The following is a 19,898-nucleotide window of genomic DNA, read 5'->3' as shown; positions in this document are numbered from 1 at the left end:
CAGCTCCCTGGGAGTTTGGTGGTCTGAGTCAGTCCTATGACTCACTGAAGCGGCGACTTGACCTTCTGGACCTGACCCTCGACTGTGGTGTCAGCCCAAGACCCCATCTGAACAGCAGGCTGGCCTCTAGTAATTTTTTTGAGGTATTGCCCTTATAGTTAGGATTTGTGTTATGGCTGCATGATTACCTTGACATGACAATGGCATAACTGGCAGCGTTTTACAAAAAAAATTCCAAAAGATGAGAAACAGGAATAGGTGGCAGTGGAGCCCTGACCAACCCCAAAGATTTTACAAGTATGAGTATAAACAAACGATTTGCCACTGACATCTGAGCAGCTGTTACAAGTGGATGGAGGTAAGAAGACTTGAACCCAAAATAGAGTTTAGTCTTGCAGTATGAAGATAACAGGAGATTATGGGAAGAGAGCAGTTTGTTTTCCTGAAGAAAAGCGAACAAGGAAAGGGGTGCGAGGGAAACTGGTAGGTGGGGCTGGGCGTTGGCTGGGAGACATAGCAGATCCCTGGGACGTGCTTTCTCATACTTCACCTGCTCCTCTCCTCCACTCTGCGTATGACCTTTTGGGCTGGATGGGATGGATGTACCTTAGGCCCCGTCTGAGAAGCTTTATGTGTGTGGGATGCACGGCTGATGGAGATGGTGGTTCATTCTAATAGTGTGGCAGCAGGAGAAAGTTGGAAACAACTGCTCTGCATCTGACTGTTGAGAGTCCAACAAGCCTATATATTCCTTTGGATTCAGAGAATTCCCATGTATGCTGGAGGATGGAAAGATGCAGTAGGATTCCTGGCAAGCAGATGTACTCTATTTAACACCTGCCTGAAAGATAAAGGGAGGGATGGTGATCGGTTAACACTTTTCTGATAACCGCTTGTCTCCTGAACCAGATTTGTGTTCACCTAAGAACGACTGCAAGGCCATCTGTTGACTGCTCAGCCATGGTGGAGACTTCATTTGGAATGGACATCTACAAATGCACACATACATATATACGTATGCACCCCTCTTTGTCGTTCAACTGCTGCGGTGGCAGCATTCCCAAATGTCACCCCTGACAAATCTATCAGGGTGTTCATCAGATGCTGAAGAAGTCACAGGCAGGTAGCATCTCCAATTATTCAGTGAAGAAGGACTGCCTATGCGCAGAAGCTCTTAACTGTTTCCCCTAACAGATAAATGCTCCAAATCTTTTAACCAAACTAAATTACAAAGAAAAAGTGATCAAATTAGTTTTATAGTTCCACTTTTCCTGGCACACTGGTTTTACATACATTTCTGTAGCATCTGCTCTGCTCAGGGCTTTGGTGACCATACCATTCACTCAGGCTCAGGTTGAGTAGTGCCCCTACGAGCTGATTGGGGTCAGACTGCACCACTCCTAAATTTCCAGCTGTTTGCTTTCTCTCCCCTCTGGGAGATACGGAATGTGTGGGTTTTAGGGTGTTGGGACAGACCTTGAAAAACCTAATAAAATCAAACAAAAGGAAATAGACTTTGGTTTAACCGTGGTGCATGTTTTTTACACTCTGGTTTAATGTTTCCAGAGACCTGCTAAAGTATTTACTTAGCAAACAATGTTAGTCACCTAGAATAACTTTGTATAAACATCATTACTCAGTAATGTCTGAGATCCTTTTTTTAGTGGAGCTGCACACCCTGTTGATTTTTTTTAGTCCATTTCTTTTTTTTAAAAAAGATGTATTTATTTTTGGCTGCGTTGGGTCTTCGTTGCTGCGCGCGGGCTTTCTCTAGTTGCGCCGAGCAGGGGCTGCTCTTCGTTGTGGTGCGTGGGCTTCTCATTGTGGTGGCTTCTCGTTGCAGAGCACCGGCTCTAGGCGCGCGGGCTTCAGTAGTTGTGGCACGCGGGCTCAGTAGTTGTGGCTCAGTGGTTGTGGTGCATGGGCTTAGTTGCTCTGTGGCATGTGGGATCTTCGTGGACCACGGCTCAAACCCATGTCTCCTGCGTTGGCAGGTGGATTCTTTTTTTTTTTTTTTAATAGATCTTTATTGGAGTATAATTGCTTCACAATACTGTGTTAGTTTCTGTTGCACAACAAAGTGAATCAGCCATATGCATACACATGTCCCCATATCCGCTCCCTCTTGAGCCTCCGTCCCATCCTCCCTATCCCACCCCTCTAGGTCATCGCAAAGCACTGAGCCAATCTCCCTGTGCTATGCTGCTGCTTCCCACCAGCCAACTGTTTTACATTTGGTAGTGTATATATGTCGATGCTACTCTCACTTCACCCCAGCTTCACCCTCCCACCCCATGTCAAGTCCATTCTTTATGTCTGCCTTTGTACTCCTGCCCTGCAACTAGGTTCATCAGTACCTTATTTTTTTTTTAGATTCCATATATATGTGTTACCATACAGTATTTGTTTTTCTCTTTCTGACTTCACTCTGTATGACAGACTCTAGGTCCACCCACCTCACTACAAATAACTCAATTTTGTTTCTTTTTATGGCTGAGTAATATTCCATTGTATATATGTGCCACATCTTCTTTATCCATTCATCTGTCGATGGACACTTAGGTTGTTTCCATGTCCTGGCTATTGTAAATAGTGCTGCAGTGAACATTGGGGTACACGTCTCTTTTTGAATTATGGCTTTCTCAGGGTATATGCTCAGTAGTGGGATTGTTGGGTCGTATGGCAGTTCTATTTTTAGTTTTTTAAGGACCCTCCATACTGTTCTCCATAGTGGCTGTATCAATTTACGTTCCCACCAACAGTGCAAGAGGGTTCCCTTTTCTCCACACCCCCTCCAACATTTTTTGTTTCTAGATTTTTTGATAGTTATCAATCTATCAATCTAGATAGTTATTATCTAGATTTTGATAATGGCCATTCTGACCAGTGTGAGGTGATACCTCATTGTAGCTTTGATTTGCATTTTTCTAATAATTAGTGATGTTGAGCATCTTTTCATGTGCCTCTTGTCCATCTGTAGGTCTTCCTTGGAGAAATGTCTATTTAGGTCTTCCACCCATTTTTTAACTGGATTGTTTGGGTTTTTTTGATATTGAGCTCCATGATCTGTTTGTATATTTTGGAAATTAATCCTGTCTGTTGTTTCATTTGCAAATATTTTCTCCCATTCTGAGGGTTGTCTTTTCGTCTTGTTTATGGTTTCCTTTGCTGTGCAAAAGTTCTTAAGTTTAATTAAGTCAACTATACTCCAATGTAAAATAAAAATTAAAAAAAAATAAAGAATATCTACGTGTAAAAGAAAAAGCTACTAGAGAGCCCGCTCTATCCCAGTTGCTATAATTACATCTTCACGAGGGACAGTGAAGCAGAGCACCGATCTGAGAGTCAAAGAGCTGGGTTCTAGTGTCTTCTCTGCCACTTACTGTTGGTCAAACCACCCCATTTCCTTTTGCCTCCATTTCTCACCTGTAAAATGAGGGGGTAGGACTAGATGATCTCTAATTTCACTTACAGCTCTGGAAGTCTATGACCCATCTACCTGTCCCACAGTGTCTTTGTATGTTACCTACAAGTCTTCAGAAGGAACCAAAGACAATTTTGGGATAGTACCAAAGCTTTGAAGAAAGATAACAGAAACAACTCAAGCTTATTTATATTTGGATACCTTTTTTCCTCTCGAAGAGTTGATTGATTTTTCTGAAGAACAATCAATGCAGTGCTTTCCTTGGTTGGAAATGAATAGGCGGGCATTTAAGAAATAAGTTTCTAATTTGAGGACTTGGGACAGATATATTTGCTTGGCCTTGAGGTCCTTAAGTAGTGAGTCCCCCTCAGCAATGATAAATATTTCCATGAAATTAACCTTTCTACACACCCGTTCCCCACATCAAGAATACGCTAGGCCTTCCCTGGTGGTGCAGTGGTTAAGAATCCGCCTGCCAATGCAGGGGACATGGGTTCGAGCCCTGGTCCGGGAAGATCTCACATGCCGTGGAGCAACTAAGCCCACACGCCACAACTACTGAGCCCATGCACCTAGAGCCCGTGCTCTGCAACAAGAGAAGCCAGTGCAATGAGAAGCCCGTGCACCACTATTAAGAGAAGCCCCTGCTCGCCACAACTAGAGAAAGCCCATGCACATCAACGAAGACCCAACGCAACCAAAAATAAATTAATTAATTTTAAAAAAAGAATACGCTATATTTGATTACACAGGACACTCAACAATGAATGAGTTTTCCCTCTGGTGCTGCAAATCTGGGTCACCCTTTTGACATTCCTGAACTCTATTGACAAATGCCCTCTCCCAGCTAGAGAACCACAGGGCCTTTGCTTTAAGAGCAGTCCGTGGTAACGGACACAGCAAGAAGAGAAAGAGGTCATTGAAACAGAAACAATGACAGCAGCTAATGCTGAGAAGTAAATAAGAGCTTCTCTGTTCATCTGCCCTTGGAAACCAAAATAACTATCCTAAAAGAAAGGTGGGTGTTGTCGGAGGACGGGGACGGGAGAGCGGGAAGAGATGTGGGAGAAAACCTCATCAGCTCTGTCTTTCTTCTGCCCCAACAATAGGGATTGTTCATTCAGAGAGCTGGGATTTGGGAGCAGGGAGAGAGAGTGGGGAGGAGTGTGGACCTTGTTTTGGTTTGTAGACCTCATTTGTAGGCAGCTGTTGGTCAAAGGGGGATGTGGCATAGGTACTGACAAATGTTCACGTGTCACGGCTGGGTCGTAAAAAGGAGTGACTCCTCCGTAGCACTGGTTAGCGTCTGTGCATGCACGCCCTGTAGGGATTATTTGATCCCTCTCTGCCTCCCTCCCGGGCTGTGAGTTCCAGGAGCACAGCCATGCACTCCTCTGTCCGTGGAGCTGAGCTCGGTGCTGGCTTCTAGAGGAGGCGAAATCGATAGATGCTTAAGGAAGGACTCTTAATTGATTCAAACTGAAGATAACTTGGAAAGATGCAGGGGGCAGCATGTCACTGACAGGTGATATCAGAGGCAGGTTTGGGTTGGGTTTTTCACTAAGTAGACCCTCTCCTATCTATGAATTAGGAAGTAGGGTCTTCACATCTGGCTATTTCCAGTGGCCAGTTTCCTGCGGCCAAACTGGAGCACTCTATGAAGAGTGGTCAGGAAATGGGGGAAGAGTCTTAAGCAGTAAGGCTGGGGTTTTGTTAAAAGAAAACCCCTTCCTCTCTTCGCAGCCAAAGCAATAGACGCATTCCTTTCAGAGGAACAGCTTCCCCTCATCCACTGCTATAAAATCTTAATGGGGAAAATATTCCAATCCATTTAGTACAGAAGCAGAGATGACAACACTCCTGTGATTGAAGGAAGCTGAGAAGACTAAATTTCTAGTATGCCGTGGTGTTGCTGTGTCTCAAAACCGATCCTCCCATAGTCTTGGAGGCTAACTTCCCAACTTTATGCTCTCCTGAGATCACTCTAATCTAAAGCCTATGAGTGGTTTTCTTACTCTGGGAGCAGAAAGAGGTTTACATTTGAAATTGCTGTCCATGCATCTCATCCAAGAGGCAACCCCCCGTCCTTTAATCCGCAAGAGCTGCAGAGTTCATTCCTTCCTGAGCCAAAGGAGTTGCCTTAAATGATTACCTTGATAAAGTAGAGCAGGAGATTTTATTTTATTTCATAGTTCCCTTCAGAGCAAACGAATCCTGGTGCAGCCAGAATCCCTTCCTTCAAGGTCTGAATCCCTCCAGCCCACCCAGGGATGCGTCTCTTCCCAGTCTGGGGCCCCCAGAAGCATCCTGGCGTCCTGGCCAGGCAGGTTTCGTAACTGTGTGGAGCCTATCTCTCTGGTATGATTAAAAACCGATAAAATACCAACATTATTCAGCACTTAACTAGGTATCAGACATCGTCCTGAGCTCTGTTCCTGTGAGGTAAGTGGTATAGCCATTTAGCACATGAAAAAACCAAAGTTAGATTATTAGGTAAATTGCACAGAGAGTATTCCCAGAATGGAGCTGTCTTAATTCTTACATTATGTAGGATGAAATTGAAGATCTAAGAGACTGTCATGGTCCCCAAATCACAGAGTACTCAGACTTGCTAATTCAGAGGGGTGAAGCCAAACTCAAAGCCAGGTTTTCAGATGCCAAACCTGGATCATTTTCACAACACTGTAGTTCCTGTAGCCAAAATCTAAATTTCCTTAAGAAAACCATAGGCATGAGAATCACTGTAAATCTCTTACTTCAAGAATGGATCTTTTCTTCCTCTTTCCTTCCTCCCCAGAGCTTGCATTTTCTCCACAAACTCCTTTTTTTTTTTTAAATTTATTTATTTATTTATTTATTTGGCTGTGCCGGGTCTTAGTTGCGGCATGCAGGACCTAGTTCCCTGACCAGGGATTGAACCAGGGCCCCCTGCATTGGGAGTGCGCAGTCTTAACCACTGGACCACCAGGGAAGTCCCTCCACAAACATTTCTTATACAATTTTTAAAAATCTTGTATTAACCCTTTAGCTAGATACTTTGCCAGGCTCACTCCCATCTCTGAGACTTCTCTGGCACAGTGTTCCAACTGGGAGTTGCTACCAGGTCATTCTATCTTTCAGGGCCTTGTTTGCTGCCACCGTCTCCATGAAGCCCTCCTGACCACGCCAGCCCACACACCTCACAAGCAAGTCTCACACACAGTTTTTATAGGTAGTGTTGCCATCCAACACTTTCATCTCCTGTCCTCTTTCTCTCCCTACCTGAAGCAACCTCTACTCCGAGGCACATACTGTTGGCCAGAACCTAGGCATTCTGGCTATGACGGTTTTCTCCCAGTACATCTCAGAGCTGCCCTTTTGTAGTTTGTGTTTGTAAACTTGTAACTGTTCATTGACATTTGAGAACTGTTACCTGTCCTTGTTTAGGAAACCTCCCCACAGCCCTTGGGCACCCGGCTCACAATCTTCTCCAGCTAAACCCATATGCCTCCCTGTGGGATTTCAGCCTTTCGTGGAGGTGCTGTCCAGATACCTCAGCCTCCCCAGCTCCAGCGACCGCCACCTCCTATATAACCCTGTGGCCTCACCTTGGAGTTTATCATTGGAAACTCTTCGACCACCATAGGTCTTAAGTTCCGAATCCCACTCGGTGCACAGTGGCCATTGCTTCCTTTACTCTCATTCCCTGACAGATAGAAATCTACCCTTCAGCTTCCTCCAAACCTCGATGCCTTTGCTTCCTCCACTACCTGCGAGTCCTTCACTTCCTTCTGATCACATTTCCTCCCCCTTTCCCCAGCCTGGACTCCTCACAAACTTCTGTCTCACCAGCACCTCAGTCACCCGGCTCTCTTGTCCTCCCATCAAGCCCCCATCCCCACTTCCATCTGGAGATCCCATCCGACTGCCGAGTGAGGCTGTGTCACCACGACTGTGCAGACTGGCGCCTTACGAGCTTGTGGCTTCCGTTCTTACTTGGGCCCTTAATTTGGCTCTACAACCTTTTAGGGGTCTTGGTCAGCTTCCTCTCTCATTCTGCTCAACAGCTTCTGGAATCTTTCATCACTTTTCCCCAGCTTTCTACCAAATTCCCACTCTGCTTACCCAGCAGGTGATCTGACCTCCCTTCAGAGCAAACCAGCCCTGAATCACAGCACCCTGCCTCACTTTACTGGCTCACTCTGCAAGCTAAATCTGCCCTCATCCTCATTTCCTTCCAGTGTCAAGAAAAAGCTGTCCCTCTCTTCAAAGCTCAGCCAACCATCTGATCACCTGATCCCATTCTGTCTAACCCCCAACCCTAGGAAAATAGTTCCATCAAGCATCCTCGTTCTTATATTTTTGAACTTTGACCTTTCATTATCATTCCCTAACCCAATAGATATATTCAGATTCCTCAGAAACACACTCAGCTTCACCTCTCTGTCCTTCGGCTCTTCATTGCCAAACTTCTTGAAAATTAATTTACACAGGTATGCCATGCTTGTCTCCTCCTCCTTATTCCTTTTTTTTTTTTTTTTTTGGCCGAGCCGTGCAGCATGTGGGATCTTATTTCCCCAACCATGGTTCGAACCTGCCCCCCCTGCATTGGAAGTGCAGGGTTAACCACCACTGGACCACCAGGGGAGTCCCGCTCCTCCTCCTTATTCTTAAACACACCTCTGTGTAAGGTCTGTTCCCATCACTCAATGAAAAGGCCTTGGCAAAGGTCAGCGATGACCTCTGTATGAAGTGGTCTCTTCATTCCCATCCTCCCCAGCCTTCCTGTAATATTCGAGGTTGCTCTCCCACACTCTGCACCTTCTTCCCCATCTCTCATCAGTCCTGCTTTGTCCTCACCACTGGCTTCTCTTTCTTTGCTATTCTCACAAATAGCAGTTCACTAGAAGTCTATCCTGAGTCCTTTTCTTACCTTCCCTGGGCAACTGCTTCCACTGCCATGGATTTTACTAAATTGAACTACCACTAAGTTACTCTCTCCAGCCTAGACCTTTGCTGGGCTCCAGGCCTATATGTATATTTACCAAGTGTTGACTATACTGAATATGTCTTCAGTCCCTTCTCAGAAATGATGACCCATGTGATGGTGATGAAGATGACTAATATTTATGGACTCCGTGCTACATGCCAGACGCTGTTCTAAACTTCAGTCACCATAGAAATACCGTACGGGAGGTACTATCGTCCCCGTTTCACAAAAATGGTAATAAACACAGTACGATTTAGTATCTCAGTAAGTGACACTGTTTTTCACCTGAATATCCAACCCAGGGACCCAGAAAGAATCCTGTACTTTTTATTTCTCCTCCTTCATTTTCAGTCAAGCATCAAATCCTGTTGGTTCTTCTATTTGAGTTCCTCTGGCTTTATCGTCTCCTCTCTAACACATCTTTTCCAGAATCTGTACCTTTGTCTTACTTCAGACCCTCCTCATCAATCGAACAGACTCTTAAAATGGTGCCCTGACTGCTCTTCTTGCCTTCAGTCTTACCTCTGTCTACCTGCAGTCCAATCATTCTCCACACCTCTTCTAGAGTGGTCCTTCTGAAATGCAAACTTGATCATATTATTACGCTGCATAAAGCCAGTCAGTGACTCCCCTCACATGCTACTTCTGCTGGGCATGAAAGACACCCACCTACCTTCATGGGCTGCCCACTGCATGACATTTCATCTTCATCTCCCACCATTTCTCTACTTTCACTTCGGATATTCCAGACATCTCTCTGAGTGACAAATGCAAAAGCTTTTGCTCACACTATTTTCTCTGCCTGGGTTGCCCTCCTCCATTTCTTTGTCTAGTAAACTACTCATCCTTCAAAACTGTGCTCTCTAATATGTAGCCAGTAGCCACAGGAGGCTAATCTGAATTAAGATGTGCTGTACTGTAAGTATAAACACTGGATTTTGAAGACAGTGTGTGAAAAAAAGTATAAATGTCCCAGTAATTTTACATTGATTACCTATTGAAAAGATAATATTTTGGATATATTGGGTTAAGTAAAATGTTATTAAAATTTATTGTTTCTTTCTATGTGGCTATTAGAAAATTTAAATTTACACAAGTGGCTTGAATTCATGGCATGCATTATATTTCTATTAGACAGTACTTCTTCAAAATCCTTACCCTGTAAACTTAACTGAAGAGGCAAAAGACTTGTACACTGAAAACTACAAAATGATGCTAAGAGAAATTAAAGAAGACACAAATAAATGGAAAAACATTCCATGTTCATGGACTGGAGAATTAATACTGTTAACATGTCAGTACTAACCAAAGTGATCTCCAGATTTAATGCAATCCCTATAAAAATCTCAGTGACATTTTTTGCAGAATCAGAAAAAAACACATCCTAAAATTCACATGGAATCTCACTGGACCCTACATAACTAAAATAATCTTGACAAAGAAGAATAAAGTTGGAGGTCTCATATTCTAGATTTCAAAACTTAATACAAGGCAACAGTAATCAAAACAATGTGGTACTGGCAAAAAGACAGACATATAGACCAATGGAATAAAATAGAAAGTCCAGAAATAAACCCTCAAGTATATGGTCAAATGATCTTCAGCAAGGATGCCAAAACCATTCAGTGGGGAAAGGAGAGTCTTTTCAGCAAATAGTGTTTAAAAAACTGGTATCCACATGCAAAAGAATGACATGGACCCTTACCATACACCATATACAAAAGTTAACTCAAAATGGATCAAAGACCTAAACATAAAAGATAAAAACTATAAAACTCTTAGAAGAAAACACAGGGAGAGAGCTTCATTGGATTTGGCAATGAGTTCTTGAATACGACAGCAAAAGTACAGGGAACAAAAGTAAAAATAGGTAAATTGGACTACATCAATATTTAAAACTTCTCAGCATCAAAAACACAACAGTAAAAAGGCAAAGTATGGAATCAGAGAAAATATGTGCAAACCATTTATCTAACAAGGGGTTAAGATCCAGAATATATAAAGAACTCCTGCAACTCAACAACAGAAAACTAAACAACATCTAATTTAAAAATGGGCAAAGACTAGAATAGACATTTCTCCAAAGATGACATGAAAAGCTGCTCAACATTGCTAATCATTAGGGAACTACAAATCAAAACCACAACGAGATATCACCTCACACCCATTAGGATGGCTGTAATCGAAAAAAATAAAAAAACAGAATATAACAAGTGTTAGTGAAGATGTGGAGAATTTGGAACTCTTGTGCACCGTTGGTGGGAATGTAAAATGGTGCAGCTGCTATGGGAAACAGTATAGAAGTTCCACAATAAAATTAAATATAGAATTACCATAAAATCCAGCAATCCTACTTCTAGGTATATATCCAAAACAATTGAAAGCAGATATAACAGTACATCCATGTTCACAGCAGCATTATTCACAATAGCCAAAAGGTGGAAGTAACCCGAGTGTCCATTGATGGAGTGGACAAGCAAAATGTAGTGTGTGTGTGTTTGTGTGTGTGTGTGTGTGTATATATATATATATATATATATATATATATAGAGAGAGAGAGAGAGAGAGAGAGAGAGAGATGGAGAGAGAGAGAGAGGGAGAGAGAGAGAGAGAGGTATATTATTTGGCCTTAAAAAGGAAGGAGGGCTTCCCTGGTGGCGCAGTGGTTAAGAATCCGCCTGCCAATGCAGGGAACACGGGTTCGAGCCCTGGTCTGGGAAGATCCCACACGCCGCGGAGCAACTGGGCCCGTGAGCCACAACTACTGAGCCTGCGCGTCTGGAGCCTGTGCTCCACAACAAGAGAGGCCGCGATAGTGAGAGGCCCGCGCACCGTGATGAAGAGTGGCCCCCGCTTGCCTCAACTAGAGAAAGCCCTCGCACAGAAACGAAGACCCAACACAGCCAAAAATAATTAATTAATTAATTAATTAATTAATTTTTTAAAAAAAAGGAAGGAAATTATGACGCATGCTACAATATAGATGAAACTTGAAGACATTATGCTAAGTGATGTAAACCAGTCACAAAAGGGCAAATACTATATTATGAGACATCCAGAGTAGTCAAACGCATAGAAACAGTAAGTACCACATGGCGGATGCCAGGGAGTAGGGAGACAGAGAAATGGAGAGTTGTTTGATGCGTATAGATTTTCAGCTTTGCAGGGTGAAAAAGTTCTGGAGATTGGTTACATATCCATGTGAATATATTTAACACTATTGAAGTGAACACTTAAAAATGATTAAGATGGTCATTGTTATGCGTATTTTACCACAATTTAAAATTTTTAAAAATCAAGTTCCAAAAAAAAGAAAGAGAGAAATTCAAGATGGCGGAGTAGAAGGACGTGCTCTCACTCCCTCTTGCGAGAGCACCAGAATCAAAACTGGCTGCTGGACAATCATTGACAGGAAGACCCTGGACTTCACCAAGGAGGATACCCCACGTCCAAGGACAGAGGAGAAGCCACAGTGAGACGGTAGGAGGGGCGCAATCAGAGTAAAATCAAATCCCATAACTGCTGGGTGGGTGACTCACAGACTGGCGAACACATACCACAGAAGTCCACCCACTGGAGTGAAGCTTCTGAGCCCCACCTCAGGCTTCCCAACCTGGGGGTCCGGCTACGGGAGGAGGAATTCCTAGAGAATCAGACTTTGAAGCCTAGTGGGAATTGATTGCAGGACTTTGACAGGACTGGGGGAAACAGAGATCCCACTCTTGGAGGGCACACACAAAGTAATGTGTGCATCGGGACCCAGGGGAAGGAGCAGTGACCCTGGGGGAGACTGAACCAGACCTACCTGCTGGTGTTGGGGGGTCTCCTGCAGAGGCGAGTGGTGGCTCTGTTTCACCGTGGGGATAAGGACACTGGCAGCCGAGGTTCTGGGAAGTTCTCCTTGGCGTGAGCCCTCCCAGAGCCTGCCATTAACCCCACCAAAGAGCACGGGTAGGCTCCAGTGTTGGGTTGCCTCAGGCAAAACAACCAACAGGGAGGGAACCCAGTCCCACCCATCAACAGTCAAGTGGATTAAGGTTTTACTGAGCTCTGATGCCACAGCAACAGGGAGGGAACCCAGCCCCACCCATCAACAGTCAAGTGGATTAAGGTTTTACTGAGCTCTGACCGCCACAGCAACAGTCAGCTCTACCCACCACCAGAGCCTCCCATCAAGCCTCTTGGATAGCCTCAACCACCAGAGGGCAGACAACAGAAGCAAGAAAAACTACAATCCTGCAGCCTGTGGACCAAAAACCACAGTTACAGAAAGATAGAGAAGATGAAAAGGCAGAGGGCTATGTACCAGATGAAGGAACAAGAAAAAACCCCAGAAAAACAACTAAATGAAGTGGAGATAGGCAACCTTCCAGAAAAAGAATTCAGAATAATGATAGTGAAGATGATCCAGGACCTCGGAATAAGAATGGAGGCAAAGATCGAGAAGATGCAAGAAATGATTAACAAAGACCTGGAAGAATTAAAGAACAAACAAACAGAGATGACCAATACAATAACTGAAATGAAAACTACACTAGAAGGAATCAATAGCAGAATAACTGAGGCAGAAGAACGGATAAGTGACCTGGAAGACAGAATGGTGGAATTCACTGCTGCGGAACAGACTAAAGAAAAAAGAATGAAAAGAAATGAAGACAGCCTAAGAGACCTCTGGGACAACATTAAACGCAACAACATTCGCATTATAGGGGTCCCAGAAGGAGAAGAGAGAGAGAAAGGACCAGAGAAAATATTTGAAGAGATTATAGTCGAAAACTTCCCTAACATGAGAAAGGAAATAGCCACCCAAGTCCAGGAAGCGCAGAGAGTCCCATACAGGGATAAACCCAAGGAGAAACACGCCGAGACACATAGTAATCAAAGTGGCAAAAATTAAAGACAAAGAAAAATTATTGAAAGCAGCAAGGGAAAAACGACAAATAACATACAAGGGAACTCCCATAAGGTTAACAGCTGATTTCTCAGCAGAAACTCTGCAAGCCAGAAGGGAGTGGCATGATATACTTAATGTGATGAAAGGGAAGAACCTACAACCAAGATTACTCTACCCGGCAAGGATCACATTTAGATTTGATGGAGAAATCAAAAGCTTTACAGACAAGCAAAAGCTAAGAGAATTCAGCACCACCAAACCAGCTCTACAACAAATGCTAAAGGAACTTCTCTAAGTGGGAAACACAAGAGAAGAAAAGGACCTACAAAAACAAACCCAAAACAATTAAGAAAATGGTCATAGGAACATACATATCGATAATTACCTTAAACGTGAATGGATTAAACGCCCCAACCAAAAGACATAGACTGGCTGAATGGATACAAAAACAAGACCCATATATATGCTGTCTACAAGAGACCCACTTTAGACCTAGGGACACATACAGACTGAAAGTGAGGGGATGGAAAAAGATATTCCATGCAAATGGAAATCAAAAGAAAGCTGGAGTAGCTATACTCATATCAGATAAAATAGACTTTAAAATAAAGAATGTTACAAGAGACAAGGAAGGACACTACATAATGATCCAGGGATCAATCCAAGAAGAAGATATAACAATTATAAATATATATGCACCCAACATAGGAGCACCTCAATACATAAGGCAACTGCTAACAGCTATAAAAGAGGAAATCGACAGTAACACAATAATAGTGGGGGACTTTAACGCTTCACTTACACCAATGGACAGATCATCCAAAATGAAAATGAATAAGGAAACAGAAGCTTTAAATGACACAATAGATCAGATAGATTTAATTGATATTTATAGGACATTCCATCCAAAAACAGCAGATTACACATTCTTCTCAAGTGCGCACGGAACATTCTCCAGGATAGATCACATCTTGGGTCACAAATCAAGCCTCAGTAAATTTAAGAAAATTGAAATCATACCAAGCATCTTTTCTGACCACAACGCTATGAGATTAGAAATGAATTACTGGGAAAAAAACGTAAAAAAGACAAACACATGGAGGCTAAACAATACGTTACTAAATAACCAAGAGATCACTGAAGAAATCAAAGAGGAAATAAAAAAATACCTAGAGACAAATGACAATGAAAACACAACGACCCAAAACCTATGGAATGCAGCAAAAGCGGTTCTAAGAGGGAAGTTTATAGCTATACAAGCCTACCTAAAGAAACAAGAAAAATCTCAAGTAAACAATCTAACCTTACACCTAAAGAAACTAGAGAAAGAAGAACAAACAAAACCCAAAGTTAGCAGAAGGAAAGAAATCATAAAGATCAGAGCAGAAATAAATGAAAGAGAAACAAAGAAAACAATAGCAAAGATCAATAAAACTAAAAGTTGGTTCTTTGAGAAGATAAACAAAATTGATAAGCCATTAGCCAGACTCATCAAGAAAAAGAGGGAGAGGACTCAAATCAATAAAATCAGAAATGAAAAAGGAGAAGTTACAACAGACACCGCAGAAATACAAAACATCCTAAGAGACTACTATAAGCAACTTTATGCCAATAAAATGGACAACCTGGAAGAAATGGACAAATTCTTAGAAAGGTATAACCTTCCAAGACTGAATCAGGAAGAAACAGAAAATATGAACAGACCAATCACAAGTAATGAAATTGAAACTGTGATTAAAAATCTTCCAACAAACAAAAGTCCAAGACCAGATGGCTTCACAGGTGAATTCTATCAAACATTTAGAGAAGAGCTAACACCCATCCTTCTCAAACTCTTCCAAAAAATTGCAGAGGAAGGAACACTCCCAAACTCATTCTATGAGGCCACCATCACCCTGATACCAAAACCAGACAAAGATACTACAAAAAAAGAAAATTACAGACCAATATCACTGATGAATATAGATGCAAAAATCCTCAACAAAATACTAGCAAACAGAATCCAACAACACGTTAAAAGGATCATACACCACGATCAAGTGGGATTTATCCCAGGGATGCAAGGATTCTTCAATATACGCAAAATCAATCAATGTGATACACCATATTAACAAATTGAAGAATAAAAACCATATGATCATCTCAATAGATGCAGAAAAAGCTTTTGACAAAATTCAACACCCATTTCTGATAAAAACTCTCCAGAAAGTGGGCATAGAGGGAACCTACCTCAACAGAATAAAGGCCATATATGACAAACCCACAGCAAACATCATTCTCAATGGTGAAAAACTGAGAGCATTTCCTCTAAGATCAGGAACGAGACAAGGATGTCCACTCTCACCACTATTATTCAACATAGTTCTGGAAGTCCTAGCCACGGCAATCAGAGAAGAAAAAGAAATAAAAGGAATACAAATTGGAAAAGAGGAAGTAAAACTGTCACTGTTTGCGGATGACATGATACTATACATAGAGAATCCTAAAACTGCCACCAGAAAACTGCTAGAGCTAATTAATGAATATGGTAAAGTTGCAGGATACAAAATTAATGCACAGAAATCTCTTGCATTCCTATACACTAATGATGAAAAATCTGAAAGAGAAATTATGGAAGCACTCCCATTTACCATTGCAACAAAAAGAATAAAATACCTAGGAATAAACCTACCTAGGGAGACAAAAGACCTGTATGCAGAAAACTATAAGACACTGATGAAAGAAATTAAAGATGATACCAACAGATGGAGAGATATACCATGTTCTTGGATTGGAAGAATCAACATTGTGAAAATGAGTATACTACCCAAAGCAATCTACAGATTCAATGCAATCCCTATCAAATTACCAATGGCAGTTTTTACGGAGCTAGAACAAATCATCTTAAAATTTGTATGGAGACACAAAAGACCCCGAATAGCCAAAGCAGTCTTGAGGGAAAAAAATGGAGCTGGAGGAATCAGACTCCCTGACTTCAGACTATACTACAAAGCTACAGTAATCAAGACAATATGGTACTGGCACAAAAACAGAAACATAGATCAATGGAACAAGATAGAAAGCCCAGAGATTAACCCACGCACCTATGGTCAACTAATCTATGACAAAGGAGGCAAAGATATACAATGGAGAAAAGACAGTCTCTTCAATAAGTGGTGCTGGGAAAACTGGACAGCTACATGTAAAAGAATGAAATTAGAATACTCCCTAACACCATACACAAAAATAAACTCAAAATGGATTAGAGACCTAAATATAAGACTGGACACTATAAAACTCTCAGAGGAAAACATAGGAAGAACACTCTTTGACATAAATCACAGCAAGATCTTTTTTGATCCACCTCCTAGAGTAATGGAAATAAAAACAAAAATAAACAAGTGGGACCTAATGAAACTTCAAAGCTTTTGCACAGCAAAGGAAACCATAAACAAGACGAAAAGACAACCCTCAGAATGGGAGAAAATATTTGCAAATGAATCAACGGACAAAGGATTAATCTCCAAAATATATAAACAGCTCATTCAGCTCAATATCAAAGAAACAAACACCCCAATCCAAAAATGGGCAGAAGACCTAAATAGACATTTCTCCAAAGAAGACATACAGACGGCCACGAAGCACATGAAAAGATGCTCAACATCACTAATTATTAGAGAAATGCAAATCAAAACTACAATGAGGTATCACCTCACTCCTGTTAGAATGGGCATCATCAGAAAATCTACAAACAACAAATGCTGGAGAGGGTGTGGAGAAAAGGGAACCCTCTTGCACTGTTGGTGGGAATGTAAATTGATACAGGCACTATGGAGAACAATATGGAGGTTCCTTAAAAAACTAAAAATAGAATTACCATATGACCCAGCAATCCCACTACTGGGCATATACCCAGAGAAAACCGTAATTCAAAAAGACACATGCACCCGAATGTTCATTGCAGCACTATTTACAATAGCCAGGTCATGGAAGCAACCTAAATGCCCATCAACAGACGAATGGATAAAGAAGATGTGGTACATATATACAATGGAATATTACTCAGCCATAAAAAGGAACGAAATTGAGTCATTTGTTGAGACGTGGATGGATCTAGAGACTGTCATACAGAGTGAGGTAAGTCAGAAAGAGAAAAACAAATATCATATATTAATGCATGTATGTGGAACCTAGAAAAATGGTACAGATGAGCCAGTTTGCAGGGCAGAAGTTGAGACACAGATGTAGAGAATGGACATATGGACACCAAGGGGGGAAAACTGCGGTGATGTGGGGATGGTGGTGTGCTGAATTGGGCGATTGGGATTGACCTGTATACACTGATGTGTATAAAATTGATGCCTAATAAGAACCTGCAGTATAAAAAAGCAAACAAAACAACTAATACTAAACTTTCATTGGGTTATTTGTATGGAAATATGTTAATATAAATGTTTCAGACATTACATGAAATTTCTAAAAATCTTATATTTGTATTTGTATGGAAATATGTATGGAAATATGTTAATATAAATGTTTCAGACATTACATGAAAAAAAAAAAAAAAAGAAAGAAAAAAAAAAAACCCTTATCCAGATATCACCCGCCTCCTCCCCTCTAGTGTGAATTAACTACTCCTTTCTTCATGGCCCCACTTAATTCCTGCACATACCTCTAATAGGTCTTCTCACATTTTTGGTAATTCTTTGGTTGACAGGATAAGGGTTACTGTCCCATGAGTGAGATGAATACCCATCCACTTCTAGGGTCTTGACCAGAAGCTAAGAAAATATACTAGGGTCTTTAGTAAGGTGGAGAAAAGAGACAGTAGCCCTGACGGCATAATATGCCACAGGGGATATTCAAGACTATACCTTGTATGTGTAGAGGTGTCACTCTGAGGCTAGATCTGGAGGGGCTAATGTCCTTCAGCCATCCTTCTGTAAGCAGCATCTGAAAGGCCTGAAGAGCACGTCCTCCCACCTCCAACAGATGAAAACATCTCCTTCTCTATCATGAGTCCAACCAACTGAAATGCTTGGCCACACCCAGTCTGACCTGTTGGGAGGAAGAGAGGAAGATATTCATTTAAGATAGAGCCAAGATGAAGTAGCTTATGTAACAGATAAGGTACTCTGGGGCCACATAAAGAACTGTTTTGCTGCCTCCCCTGAACTCTTTGTATGTACACTTGATGCCTAACAAGAATTTATTTATTTATTTTTTTCTGATAACGGACTGGACCTTCCTGCCCTTCCCAGTTCATAGCCAAGAGGTAACACTTGTTTGATCTGTCTTCCCTCCTAGATGAGGAGCTCCTTTAGGGCATGGACCACACCTTATTCGTCCTCGTATCCCCAGTGTGCACCAGTGCTGGCACATAGCAGGACTGGTGCACACAGCCTGCCCAACAAATGACTGAATGGTTAGAGTGAGGGTGTGGTGAGTCATTACAATAACCCAGAGAGAGGCTTTTGACAGAGCAACTACTCCACCCCTAGAGAAAGGACAGTCTGAATAGAGAACCACAGGGAAGATGTGGGTCTGGTGGCTGTGGGGAGCAGAGGGGGCATGAGAAGAAAAAGTGGTTCGTTATAAAGCCAAGGTTGAGCAGGCTGATGAAGTTTATGCCCTCAAGTCTCATGTTCTGTTGTCTCACTGGTCTAATGACAGGGCCGGCGTTTATCTGGGCGCCGGGCAAGTGTCCCTTCATTCTATAATTTCAGCTCCAACTGAAGCAACACCGTAACACTGGCTCAGTGGCCACCATTCCACAAGCCACATACGTTGCTTCAGTTTTAAATTAGGTATTGTTTTTTCTGGCTGATTGGACTGATTCTGGTCTACTAGCAATGAGATGCTCATGTATGGTCCTTTCATGTAGTCAATCCTTGGTAATGTTTTTCCCTCTCCTGTGACGCTGGAAAGGATTCCTAACAAGTTGATCCAAAAATCAGCTTTCTTTGTCAACATAATGGTATCCTTTCAAACTCACATTTATAGACTTTGCAAGCTGGAAAGAAGAATAAAGCTTAGATCCTGGTAAGGAAATCTGTCCCCAGAGGACTGAGTTGGGTCACAGTGAATTAGAAGTAGAATCCAGAGCCCCTAGCTTCCATTCCTGGCCCCTGTCCTTCTGCTATCAGCCGCAGGTGCAGCCACAGCTGCTTGGGACACGGCCAGCTCACCCTCCTCTACACTTCTGTGCGATCAGGGCTCCCTCTGGATAGCTCTAAATTATCTGCGTTGGGAGAGGAGGAATGAGCAGACACGATTCTTCTGAGGTTAAGTTTCCTTGGAACGTTCTGGGTGATGTTTTTCTAAAGCTCCATCTCAACGGTGCTGACTTCGAGGCTTAGGAGACAGTCCAGAAACGCACTGGTTAGCGGAGAATTTGCCACAAACAGCTGCGTGGCCGATGGGCCGCGCAGTGGCGGCGCACTACTGTATACTAACCAGCCCCCAAACCATTTATTCATCATCTAATAGGCATTATTTGAGCACCTACTGTATGTCTGGCTGCAAGCTGTCCAATAAGGAGTTGAGCGGCTCAGGGCTTTGTGACCACCTAGAGGGGTGGGATAGGGAGGGTGGGAGGGAGACGCAAGAGGGAGGGGATATGGGGATATATG

At 42.4% G+C, this 19,898-nt stretch overlaps 1 long non-coding RNA gene across 2 annotated transcripts; it reads right to left on the bottom strand.

Moving 5' to 3' along the window:
* Positions 1 to 1,293: 1,293 nt before the first annotated feature.
* LOC309661739 lies at positions 1,294 to 18,295 on the bottom strand. 2 transcript variants are annotated; one of them, XR_014264236.1, is made up of 3 exons: positions 18,141 to 18,295; positions 9,030 to 9,150; positions 1,294 to 1,486 (listed from the first exon to the last, which is right to left on the bottom strand). It is a non-coding gene; the product is annotated as an uncharacterized lncRNA (long non-coding RNA). The 2 variants fall into 2 exon arrangements; XR_014264237.1 differs by having other exon boundaries at positions 9,063 to 9,150.
* Between the last annotated feature and the right edge of the window lie 1,603 nt (positions 18,296 to 19,898).

This window comes from Balaenoptera physalus (genome assembly GCF_965194825.1).
Source record: "Balaenoptera physalus genome assembly, chromosome: 5".
NCBI lineage: Eukaryota > Metazoa > Chordata > Mammalia > Artiodactyla > Balaenopteridae > Balaenoptera > Balaenoptera physalus.
This window is presented reverse-complemented; position numbering and strand designations above follow the sequence as displayed.